Below are 12,992 nucleotides of genomic sequence, written 5' to 3'. Positions count from 1 at the left end.
TGCTTCTTCCCCACAGAGTCACACAGACCAAGTGTCATTCTCCCCAAATGGCAGCGCCTGCCACATGTGGAAGACAACAGCCAGGGCCTTCGGTGTCTCGCTTTTCTTTGGGCTCTGCGTCTCTTGTTATGGGCGGGGTTATGCCTCTCCCAAGCATGTGCTGAAGTTCTAACCGCCCCCATACGTCTGAGGGTGACCTTGTTGGAAAACAGGGCCTTTGCGGCTGGACTCGAGTTAAAATGAGGTTCTATTGGACTCGGGTGGCCCCTGATCCGGTGGCTGATACCCTTGTGAGAAGAGGAAATTTGGACACAGGGACAGGGAGGACACCATGTGATGGCAGAGGCGGAGATTGGAGTGACGCGTCCGCAGGCCCGGGGGGCACCTAGGATTGCCGACCACCGCCAGCAGCTGGCGACGGGTCTGGAACAGCCCCTCACTCAGCACCCCCAGCGGGAACCCGCCCTGCTGAAGCCAGGATTTCAGACTTCGAGCTTTCAGAAATCCCAAAGAATAAAAATCCCGCAGTCACGGGCCCACAGGTTGCGGGAGAAACTAATATCCCCCTAATATCTTTCTTGGATGGCATGCATCCGGGGCCTCGTGTCCTTGCCAGGGATAGCAATTAGAAGTGCTTGTTGGGGAAATTTTAGGAAATACACTGGAAAGCTATAAAGGAAAACTGTTATAAAAAAAAACCAGCAATAGTCTCCCACCAGCTTACCTAGGCAGATAAGTGTGTGTGTGTGTGTGTGTGTGTGTGTGTGTGTGTGTGTATGTACACAACCGAATGCACATCCAGTCTTACACCTGCTGCTTTTGTTTCACATTCTTGCCCCCAGGAGGACTTGCCGTAAAGTCCTGCCCTGGTCACTCCCTGCATTTATCTCTGTGTCCCTTTGGCGGAGCTCTCGAAACGGCCCCTGCAGCTCTGACCGTGGCCTGGTCAGAGGAGCGCTGGCTTGTCCCCCTCTGTCTGCGCTGCGGCAGGCCCTCCTCGTGCTGCATCACGAGGCACATCTTTGCGCCCCGGATGCCGCCACTCTGGTTCTGTCCTTCTCCTCAGGAAGCCACCCTGTCTGGTTCCGAGGCGGCCGCTGACCTCGGAGCAGCTCGCCACATCCTACCTGCTGGTTCCCACAGTTGGGAGGCAGGGATCGGCCCTTCTGCTCAGGGAGTGGGCTGCCCAGCCTCCTCCCCAGCCGGAGAGCGGGTGACACAAACCGGCGGTGCTCTCGTGTAGACATGATTATGTAACTGTCAGCCTCGGGAGGAAAGGCTCCATGACTGAGTGACCCTTCACCGCCCACTGAGGTGTTTTCACAGCTGCTCTGCCCTCCTCCCCCAGACCGCCTCTAGCCGCAGCTCCCAAGGCTGGAAAATTCTCTCAAGAGTATGCTTCCTGTGCACTGAATGTCTTCCTGTCACTCTCCCTAGTTCCTCATTCTGGGGGAGGTCACGCTGTGTCTCAGGCTCAGGGGCCACGGGAGTGAGCGCTGCGACATCGTGTCACTCCCTGGGCATAGAGGGGTGGGGACCGGTGTGGTGTGGGTCTGGTCTTGTTCAGCGTGTGCCTGCCCCGTCCTGGGCCCCGGGCATGGGAGCCCACGGCTGGTTGCAGGACCGGCATGGCTATGGTTGTTAAGGTCTGTGACTTCAACCAGAGCAAGAGGGAGGGTGAGATGTGACCCAGAAGAGGGAATGAGCTCCTAGTGGGGAGGTCTAGAGGAGTTACTCTGGAGGAGCTGAAGCCAGGCTGGGTTTTGAAGGCTGAGTAGGAATTTGGCAAGTCGACAGAGATGGAGTGTGGTTGAGAGGAAGAAGCCTTGCGAGCAGGGAGAACAGTGAGAGCAAAGGTAAAGACCACGGGTTCTCTTGTTGGGAGAGTGGAGTCACCTTTCCTAAACACGTCCCTTTCTTCCTGCAGTTCTCGATTGTACCTCCGAGGACACAAGTGCCATAAGGCGAGCCTCTCAGTGGGGAGGGCCATGGTGCTGCCCAGATTCAGACAGCTGAGCCAAAGCAGGACCTGCCCAACTTGCCTCTAGACCCAGCCAAAAGTCGGCCTGCCTTTACAAGACTTAAGGGCCATGAGACGGCCATTTCAAGTAGTCCCAGGTTTTGCCTCCTCTCTCCCCTCCTCTCCTCTCTCCTCCCCTCCCCTCCCCTCCCCTCTCCCAAATACTCTGGTTATTGTGAATACTCTTTTGCCTTTCTGGTCCTCAACAGAAAGAGTTGGTCCATTTGGTCATTTCTCGAACCCTGACCACATGTTGGGCATGGTGCTGGGGGCTGAGCATATACATATCTGTGAAAGGTGAAGGTCCATCCAGTGCCTGCCCTCTGGGGGCTGGCACTTTTTTGGAGAAGTGAGGCCTTGCCTCTCTCGTGGCGGATGTCGTGGTGGCTGCCGAGGAGGGAACGGCCCGATGCCGCGATGGCAGCCTGCGTCAGGAGGCTAACCCCGTCACTGAATCGCCTGCTGCATTCGGCATCGACTGCCGTGTAACAGTTCACCCCCAAAGTCAGCAGCTTAGAACACCACACGCTTACTATGGCACAGTCTCCGTGGGTCAGAACCTGACCCGGTTTACTGCATCCGCTCCTTCGGGCTCGCTCTCAAGGCCACAGTCAGGGCTTCACCACGGTGGGGTCTCATCCAAAGGCTTGACTGGGGAAGGCTCTGCTTCCAAGCTCTCACAGTTGTTGGCAAATTCAGTTCCTCAAGGGCTGTTGGGGGGAGGGCGTCCGTTCTTTGCTGGCTAGAAGCTTCCCTCAAGGCCTTGCTGCTGGATCTTGCCAACAGGGCTGCTTTCTTCATCAAAGCCAGCAAGGGGAGAGTCAACCAGCAAGTCGGAAGTCACAGTCTTTTATAATCTGATCGCTAGGCTGTGCATCCATCACCTTTACATACTCTGTCGGTTAGAAGCAAGTTACAAGGTCCGGGCCACACTCGAAGGGAGGAGGTTACATGCTCTGAATGCCAAGGAACAGGGATTTTTGCCCTGCACACCTGCCCTCCATTTCCCTGTCTGATCCTCCCAGAGACCTGGGTCCCAGCCCTGCAGCCAACAGCAGAGAAGCTGCCAGTGTGATACCCCATCCAGAGGCAGAGCCCCCCCCACGCACAGCGGAGTGTGTGTTCGTCTGCACCTTTTCTGTGTGGGCTACTGACAGCAACAGCTGTTTTGCTGCTTTTTAAGCATTTATAAAAAATATGCAACAGTAGGGATTTCTTCTTTTTTTAAACCCGTGGCTCACGGCCTATCCTAAGTGGCTGGCTCGTTCTCCATCCCAGCCAAAAAGGATGATAGATACTCAATGTTTAGGTCACTCGAAGAAACACACCCTTGGAGCCCTGTTCCCTTTAGTCTAACTGGGTCCCCGGCCAATAGCCCACTTGGGTCGTCCCGCGACCTCGCTCTTCCGTGGGGACGTCCCGCGGTTGCCTGCTGCCAGTGGGATTAGGCTAAACTTTTCTTTCCATCTACAAATTGGCGGGGGCCAGGGGTGAATTTTATTTCTAGTTTCAGATTCACACTTAGCCATTATTTCTAGAATGGATCCAAGGTAGAGGGTTTAAAAATACTGGAATTGCAGGTAGAATCAAATCAGTCACGTTTAAGTTTCCAGAGAAAGATGTAAATGGTAAGTAAGCCCATCTCTCCCCTTCTGGAGGAGAACAGAGGAATAGTGGAAAGTGGATAGGCGGGTGCTTGCGGCCAGAAGGGCCAGCCAGGCGTCATGTCGCAAGTTTCTCTGTGTAAGAGATAATGACAGTTTAAAAAAGTGAAGCGTTTCTAGGCCAAATTGGCCTACTTAATTAAAAAGCAGAATTTTCTTCATTTAATCTGACGCTAAAGTGGAAAAGACCGTTCTTTTCACTGCCTCTCACATTAGCCTCCTGCCTCTTTATCTGCAAGAGGTTGGTGGAGTTTGCCTCATCATTTGGAGACAGCCTCCGTTACGTGTGCAGAATGGCTGGAAGGTGCTGGCCCCTCGGACGTAGTTTACTCAGGGGACACTTGGAGGGTAGGGTCACACAGCATCTGTCAAGGACTCTACCACGTGTCTGTTTTGGGTTTCGTTCTGTATGTAGTGTTAATGCAGGGTGCAGCAACGACCCCCACAGGGATGCTTGGTTTTCCTGTTTTATGATGACGAGTCAAACAGGAAGGAGAGCTCCGCTAGGAGTGAGAACTTGATTTTGACCCAAGCACCATGAGCCTGAGAACCTGGGGCATTGTGTTCATCTGCTTATATAAATTGGTTTTTTAAAGTTTATTTATTTTGAGAGAGAGAGAGAGCGAGCGAGTGCGTGTGTGTGGGAGAGGCAGGAAGAGAGGGAGAAAGAGAATCCCAAGGAGGTTCTGTGTGCTGTCAACATAGAGCCCAACACGGGGCTCGAACTCATGAGGCGTGAGATCGTGACCTGAGTGGAGATCAAGAGTCAGACGCTTAACCCACTGGGCCACCAGGCCCCCCTAAACTGATTTTTAAACAGCCCACTAGTGTGGGTCAATAATTAATCTATTTAGGACGATGCCGTAGGAAGGGGAGGAATGAAACACTTAATGAAATGCATCCATTTACATGCAGTTGATCATTAGGACAGAGTAATGAGGGATGCTAAGCCTTGGGGCAGGAATGCTGGTTTCATGGATCTTACTCCCAGCAAAGCGGGTGGTAGGATGTGTGAGCGGTGAGTGGCAAACCAGGGTCGCCTTGTAGAGTCATAGCTCTGGGGGACCAGATAGTCTGAATCGGAACCCCAGCTCTACCACTCACTGGCTGTGTGGCTTTGAGCAGGTTACTTGACCTCTCTGTGTCTCATTTCCTTATCGGTGAAATGGGGGAAAATAGTCCTATCTCTAGGGTTGTGAGAATAACTTAATATATGTAACGTATTTAAACAGGGCTGGATAAATACAAAATATTATGGAATTATTAGCTATTATTGTTAGGTCACAGTAGTAGCAAATAATGACAACAGCCAGATTGAGCACTCATTTTCTCCCTGAACAGGTATTGAACAACTTAGATATGCAAGATGCGGTGCATACGTTAGAGAACAAAGTCCTTCTTGTCTGCCTTCGTGGAGTCTCTGTCCAGTGCAAGGGCCGGGGACAGCCCTCAATTAGGTGACCAAAGCGTTAACTGAGCACGTACTCAGGCTGGGCTACCTGCTAAGCCCTTTTCAGGCATTGCCTCATTCGAGCTTGGCAAGTAGGTGTGTGGGCTCAGTGGGGCTGCATTACTGGGTTCGCCGTCAACTGGTTAGTAGTGTGGCCAGGCTGGATTTGAGCCCCTGTTGGTTTGAGGAATCAGGCTTTCTTCCCTATCATAGGCTGGTCCTTGGGATGCAGATTTAACTTGGAGACGGCAGTGAGCACGCAGGAGGTTTACGGGGCCCGTTGTGGGACAAGCCGGTGCGGGGGGGGGGGGGGTGGCGGTGGGGGGAGACAGGCAGAGCGGAGGTTGGGGCCATGATGCAGTCACACAGAGGTCTCCCCGACCCCACCACGAGCTCCATGGCTTGGACGGCCCTTCAGAGTTGTCCCCAGCGAGGCCTCTCCCGGCCACCGGCCGCTGTCCCCTGTCCGTGCTGGGGAAGCGTAACCATGGGTGGGGCGGGGCCTTTCCTGGACGGGACTGGGCTGTGAGCCATCAGCAGGGTGACTGCCCACTTTTGCAAAGCTCTGGAAGCAGTAAGGTCCCCTGTCTTTGATGGGTGCCTTCAGGGCATGGACCCCACTCCAGAGAGATTAAGATGCCGATCCCAGGGCGACATCGAGCTCAGATTAGCAGGAAGCTGCTCCGACCACCGCTGCGGGATTGCCGGCACCCTCTGACTTGAGACGAAACTTTCTCTCCCCGCTCCGATGTCCTGCAAACAGTTCCACTTCCCTGGGTCCCTGGGAGCGCTGACTTAGTGCCACAGACACGTCCTCGGGCAGGAGCGGGGAGCTGGCACTTTGACGTCATGTGTGGTATTTTCTCTGTAACACATCTGCACGGGGATTGAAAAGCAGGCTGTCGCCCAGCGCTGATGGCTCAGTTATTAACGTCGATTATCTTAAGGGGAAATGAGGAGGACTCCCCTGTGGGCAAGAGATGGGACTGGGGGGGGGGGTGGTGGGGGTGGGGGGGGCAGGGTGGGGGGAGGCCGTCGGAGCGGAGAGGTCGTGACAGCGGCCTCAGAGCCGCAGATCGAGGCTGCAGATCGGGGCCGCAGATCGATGGTATGCCCTCTTCCTCCCTTCGGCCCGCACTCTTGCCTTTGTCTTTGAGACCCTGGGGGACGAAGAAATCAGCGGGAGTCTCGAGGAGGGTTGTAGTGCAGTGTCTCTCAGTGGCCTGTTAATTTCCTGGCGGATTCAGGCATTTCGCTTCTCAGAACCTGTCTGTGGGGTGTTATGGCCTGCCTTTCGTGAGCCCTAAATGTGGCATGGGCTCACTTTCATAGGGCTGAACTGTGAGCCACCCGAGGCCAAGGGGGTTGGCCGGGAATGTCACCGTGGGGAGGGAGGGCTGGCCGGGCCCAGGCCAGGACAGCTCAGGCCTTTGTGAAGGTGCTCTGAAGGCCGTTCGGGACTGACCGCCTGGCGAAGGCCCCCGTCTTGTTACCGGTGAGAGAAAAACCATCGTGCTGAAAATTCCTTGTGTGTTTGACACTGTTTATGTTTTTGGGAAATGTTTACAGAGGCGTGGGCAGCCCTGCGTGCTCCCACACGGGTTGTTTGCAGAGGGCGAGAGACACCGGGGAGAAGGGCCCCGTTGTAGCCAGTCCGCAGAGGCTGCGAGGCGAGACGTGTGCCCACATCAGGCCAGGATGGATGGGGGTGGGGCGGTGGCGAGTCCCCTCTGGACCGTCAGGTCAGTCCGGGGACCTTGGATTAGTGAGGCTGGCAAGTTGAAGCGGGGAGGGCGTGTCACACACGGGCCAGCCCTGGGGGGCGGTGGCCACGCCCTGCGGTGGGGGTCCCCCAGCCTGGGATTCAGGCCTGGCTTCGCTACTGCTTTAATCAGGGGCAGCCCAGCGATCTGCTGCGCGTTCTTTTCTTTCCTGCCAGCAGATACCCACGATCAGGGTCACTGGCAAACTGTGTCCAAGTGCTTTGTCAACCATGCTGGGCTCTTAGATGAAAGGCACGTTTCGTATTGCCTCTGCGAGGTCCTGCTTTTTGTTCTGTGAGCATTTACCACGGACCCAGGACTGGCTGCTCTGGACCCAGAACCCTACTCGTGCCTGAGGGGAAGAGAAGACCGGCCCAAATGACCTCAGTGAACTGGAGATTTTGTATCCATGTGGACACGTTCAGGCCCAAACGTGGATGTTCTCCTCTGGCAGAAAATGAGCCTCATCCGTGTCACCCATGTGTATGGCCCTAAGGTGACTCTCGACATTTTCTCCAAACGAGCTGGCCCGGCCAGTCCTGCTTCATTGTTCCTCGAGGTGAGAAATGCACAGCCCATGATTCGGTTGAGACGGAAGGGCCTGCTTCCCAGCCACATCAAATGGCCTTTATTTCCTTGTAGGAAAAATATGCATGATGATTATTGATGGCACAGTATCGGAGGTCAGGAAGTTATCGATCAGTGATTTGAATCTGGACGCCAGCAGATGGAGAACAGTGACGGGGTTCTCGGTTTTTCATTTTTGTCATCCCCCTCTGGGTGGCTGCAGGCCCGGGGTGGGGGTTGGGTGAAGCAGAAGACAAGAGTGTTATGTGCCCACCTCCCGGGGGGGTCCTGGTGGAGGAAATGGGACGTTCACCTGCGGGTCCCTGAGAAGCCGGCTGGCAGGCACTCTGGGAACGCAGCGAAATTGGGGCCGGCATGGCCTGCAGGCGGTGAGCCAGCCCAGGAGCCGGCAGCCGCCCCCAGCCGCCCACCATCCCAGCAGCCGCCCCCGGTCTCTTCCCAGAGCCCAGCCCTCTGAGACGGCCGAAGTGTGACGCTTCGACGGGGACCGACAGCATGGCTCAGGCTCTCGAGACCGAGCCGATGAAGTGTCACGTGCCTCGGGGGCCCGGGGATGTCCGTGACTTCTGACGTGAGCCTCTCCGGGAACGGACGGGTTAAAAGCAGCAGGGACTTTCTGGGGGCGACGAAAACCTTCTGGAAGTGGATAGTGGCAGCATGGGCACAGCGTCGTGTGTGTGCCAAGAACTACTGGATTGTTAGGACGTGGATTACGTCTCCATTTACAAAGGGTGGTGAGCACCAAACCCACCAAGGCCAAGCAGCCGATGACCGTCGGCTTATGCAAGTGGCGAAAGATCACTCCGTGCGCTCTGAAATTGTTGTTTTTAATGTTTGTTTATTTCGAGAGAGAGCGCGCGTGCACGCAGAAGCACGGTGGAGGGGCAGAGAGAGGGGCCGTCAGCCCAGAGCCTGACTCGGGGTTCGATCTCCCAAACCGTGAGCTCATGACCGGAGCTGAAATCAAGGGTCGGACGCTCAACTGACCGAGCCGCCCAGGCGCCCCGAGCTCTGACATCGTAACGAACACCTGAACACCCGTTTGTCGTTGCTGCCGAATGGTGCCCAAGGCGACGCTCCGTAAACTCGCTTTTCCCGATGGTCACAGCAATGCTCATCTTTGTCCTGAGTGTGTGTTGGGTGCTGTGTTACACGTCACAATTGCTTTTCTGTTTCCAGGAGCTTGAGTAGTTCTGTAACAGAATTGACTCCTGCTTTGCAGTCACTGGGCACCTAAAACAACACAAACGTCAAAACGGACCCCAGAACCCATCGGCTCCGATGGCTGGCCCTCCCCCCGCCCCGGTTGATTGGCTTCTAAACTCGGGCCATGGGCCGAGGCCTGTGGGATCAGGGGGCTCTGTCTGGGCCCAGGCAGACCTGGGTTTGTTTGGGCCCCAGCCGCAAAGGCCCTGGGGCCGTGTGACCTCTCCGAAGGCCAGCCTTCTCCTCGTAAGACAGGGTGACGACGCTCTGCCCATGGCTCAGGCGGGGAGGGGGGGCTCGGGGGGACGGGTCGTGAACGCGGAATGAGAAAACGTGTGCAGTGAGTGGCGCAGGGCCTGCTGAGGGCAGCCGCGTCAGGGATGGAAGCCGTGAGGACCGTGGGAGCTGACGCCCACGGCACCCGCGAGCCCGGCCTGTGGGAGTGGCCCACGGAGTAGTGGCTGCCCCTGTTTTTGTGCCGATCTGTCCACCCACCTCTGCTCAGTGTCGTTGAAGGAATCCAGCATTGGCCTGGGCATAACCATCCCGGTTTTCCATGGCCTTGGTGGCCATTCCTCTGTCCCCACGAGAGGGAGAGATGTAGTCCCTTCCAGAAGCACTAGGTTCGGGGAGCCACCCCCCACGCATACATTCTCTCCCACTCCCCCTCGCGGCCGTGCTGGGTCCCGGGACCCCCGCACCACACAGGCAGGAGCCGAGCGCACTTCCAGGAGAGCCGGCCCCCCGTCACGGGGCCGCCCCAGCAGCCTTCTAAAATAACCATAGCACAGAAGGCCTGGAATGTATTTGGACTTATATTTGGAATTGCTGTTGGAAACGGTCCTGGCCAAATGTAACACCCATCTGTTTGGGATGGTTTAAGAGTAAGAAAATTAGATGGTTCAGCAGAAGGGGGCTTGGCGGCCCCTACAATGCAAGGGGGCTGGCTGGGTGTCGGGGCAGCTGGCTCTCAGCCAGGGAGCCCTCAGCCCCGCCAGCCGTGACTGTTCCTGCTGCTGGGGCCACTCGCTTCCTGCTGAACTGCCCCAGCTGGAAACCTCCCCCTTGTCTCAAGCTGGTTCCTGAACCTTCTACCCCCTGGGCAGTCTTCCCTCCAGGAGTGTAGTTCAGGTTTCCTTCCCGCTCTGGACGGCCTTTCAGCCATTGAAGCTGTTGTCCTTCCTGCTAAGTCTTGCTTCTTCAGATGGAACAGCTCCTTCCCCCTCACCGTTTGGCACCCAGCCCTGAAAGCAAGCATCCTTTGGGATCCCAACTGGCCAGGGTGGTGCAGAGTGACCCTCCCACATTTTTAATGCCATACCTTTATTAATGGTATCCTATGGTATCCTATGCTAAAAGCATCCTATGGTTTGCATCAGTGTCCATGCAATTCTGTGATGATTCATTATGAGTTTATGTCAGCTAAACCTATTGTGTGTTTACCGTTTACCCTGTTGGCCTCTCTCCCCTGCTTCATCATTGTACAGTTGTTTTAAAAAATGTTTTTAATGTTTATTTATTTTTGAGAGAGAGAGAGGGAGACAGAGAGACAGAGCACTAGCAGGGGAGGGGCCGAGAGAGAGGAAGACAGAGAATCTGAAACAGGCTGCAGGCTCTGAGCTGTCAGCGCAGAGCCCAATGCAGGGCTTGAACTCGGGAATGGTGAGATCATGACCTAGGCGGAAGTCGGTCGAGTCACTGACTTAGCCACCCAGGTGCCCCTTGTACAGTTGATTTTAAAGACCAAAACGTGGATGTTTCGGTGTATCTATTGTTACATGAGAATCTCCGCTCCAGCCCTTGGGTACTTAGTCTTGCTACATTTGCTGCCCTTCTCAACATTTTCTGAATGGCTTTAACCCATCCAAGTGGCTTTCACTCGTGCATGGTCACTGCCTGGCCCTTTTCCCCCAGAGAGTAGCTGTGGGGGAAATCATAGCATTGATTATTGCTGACATTCTTAGGAAGCACGAGCCTGATTCTTCGGGGGATCCAGATAGGGCTCCCTGAAAGTTAGAGCTCATGCTTTTCCTTTGCCTTCTTGCTTATACCTCTGTAGGGAAGTGAACCGTGTGGCTCTCATCCATCTGTACACTCAGGACTCTCCCGCGGTCTCAGGGTAGGAGAGAGGTGTAGGCAGAAAACTCCTCAGTCTTCCTGGGAATTGGGGGGTAGAACCTGCATGCGTCTCCTGGGGCTGTTGCAACAAATTACCGCAAACCTGGGGGCTTAATGCAATGCAAATTTATCCTCTGGCAGTTCAGAAGGCTAGAAGTCTACACTCCGGATGCCACCAGGGTGGGTTCCTTCTGGGAGTTCGGAGGGAGGGGCTGTTCCAGGCCTGTGTCCAGCTGCTGCTGGTGGTTGACAGCTCTTGCTGGTCCCTGGCTTGCGGCAGTATCCCTCCAGCCTCCCCCCCGTGTCTTCACGTGGCCTTCTCCCCCCGTGTCTCTGTCGCCTCTGTAAGGACACCAGTCATTGGATTTACAACCCACCCTCCATCCAGGATGCTCTCATCTCAAGATCTTCATTCGACATAATTTCATGTGCAAAGACCCTGTTTCCAAATAAGATCCCATTCATAGGTGCTGGGGACCCATTTTGGGAGGATCTGTAGAATCCAGACAGGAGAGGTGGCCATTCATTGTGATGAGTAAAGTCTCTGCTCAGCTGTTTGTGACAAAGTGGAGTGTGAGGGACGTATTGTTACTCGTACGCCTCCCGGCAAGCATGTGGGCTCGAGGGGATCCCAGAGCCCCCTGCACATTCTGTGGGCAGGTCCAGGTCCCTGGGGGGACTGAGGGGCCAGAGACACCCCCTCTAGAGACTCTGCTGAGGAAGTGGGCCCGGCCCGGCTGTGAACTTGAGTCACAGAAGATGGGGTCCTGAGTTCATTTCACTGCCCCTCAAACAGATGAAAATCAGTCGTCCTCTCCTCCCTCACCGTCCCCCGCCCCCGCCCCGTAGCAGGGCTGGGCTGGCCTGGTTGGCACCTCGGACAGGTCCCAGTTTATGCGCTGGGATTACTTCTTGATCTCTAAAGAGTTGTTGTGGAATCAGCAGATTCTTCATGAAGTTACTTTGTGTTTAAAATTGAGCCAGGTGTAGGGACTCTTGTTTTACTTATTTATTTTTAATGGTTTTGTTTGTTTGTTTGAAGGAGAGAGAGAGAGAGAGAGACAGATCATGAGCGGGGGAGGAGCAGAGAGAGAGGGAGACACAGAATTCAAAGCGGGCTCCAGGCCCTGAGCTGCCAGCACAGAGCCCAGTGCGGGGCTTGAACTCACGAACCGTGAGATCATGACCTGAGCCGAAGTCGGACGCTCAACCCGACGGAGCCCCCCAGGCGCCCCTGGACTCTTGTTTTATTTATGAACCAAAGTGTCTATAAGGAATGGTACTACCACAAACTCAATTCTCAGTATGGAAAGCTTGACCCAGTGGTTGGGTTTGTAGTAACTTATGTGATAGAATTCCAGCTCCACCAAAGGACTTGGATAGTCCTGTAGGAGTCCATGGTAGGAACTCTGGAATTCGGATTTCCCATTATATACAGATTTTGATGAGAGTCTGAAAGGCGTCTGTTACTTTTCACGGACGTGGTTTCTTGGGCTGGGCCGTGATACGGCAGGACCGATAAGTGTGTGACCCAGGAAGGACACCCCCACCAGACCCATTGCCACAGGGAACGCGTTGGCACGTACAGGTCGACTGCTCTTTGAGGTCCACGCAAATCCGATGTAGACACTTACCCATCAGCCTCTAGGTTATACTACGACTGGCCTGCAGGGACGGGTGCCGCGACCAACAGCTGCTGTTGGGGACGCTGTGACCGGCAGATGGAGTGTCATCCTGGGAAATGTGCTCGGGTGGGCACAGACCTGGGGGAGAATGTACTCACTAGTCCCTGAGCATCTCTAATGACTAGTCTGGAAACAGGGCCTTCTGGAGAGTTGGAGCGAGCAGGCGGAGGTCTACAAAACTCTCCCTTTCCAGAGTGTGTGCAGACGCCAGGCAATCGGTGGGCAGATCCCAGTCATCTCAGGACTTCTCAGAGGTGTCCTCTGTGGACACTGGCTGTGGATGATTTCTAACGGGCCCTGTTGCGGGCACCGTGCCCGGTGCCCAAGGAGAGCTGGTCCCCAAGAAGCCATGCTCCTGCGGTCAACACATGTGCATCCAACCTTGACTGCAGTTAGAGGGGAGGGGTGCCGGGGGGGGGGGGGGGAGCGTTTGCGGCTGGCCCCTGCAGCGGGGGCCCTGTGGTTTCCGCCCCGGTGGGCGTGGTTGAGTGTGGGCGT

The 12,992-nt window shown here is 55.4% G+C and overlaps 1 protein-coding gene across 6 annotated transcripts in view; it reads left to right on the top strand.

The window, feature by feature from the left end:
- Nucleotides 1-12,992, top strand: part of CHST15 (carbohydrate sulfotransferase 15) — an 80,319-nt gene that overhangs the window by 54,541 nt on the left and 12,786 nt on the right. The window lies entirely within an intron of this gene.

Source organism: Neofelis nebulosa, chromosome 13 (genome assembly GCF_028018385.1).
Source record: "Neofelis nebulosa isolate mNeoNeb1 chromosome 13, mNeoNeb1.pri, whole genome shotgun sequence".
Taxonomy (NCBI): Eukaryota; Metazoa; Chordata; class Mammalia; order Carnivora; family Felidae; genus Neofelis; species Neofelis nebulosa.
This window is presented reverse-complemented; position numbering and strand designations above follow the sequence as displayed.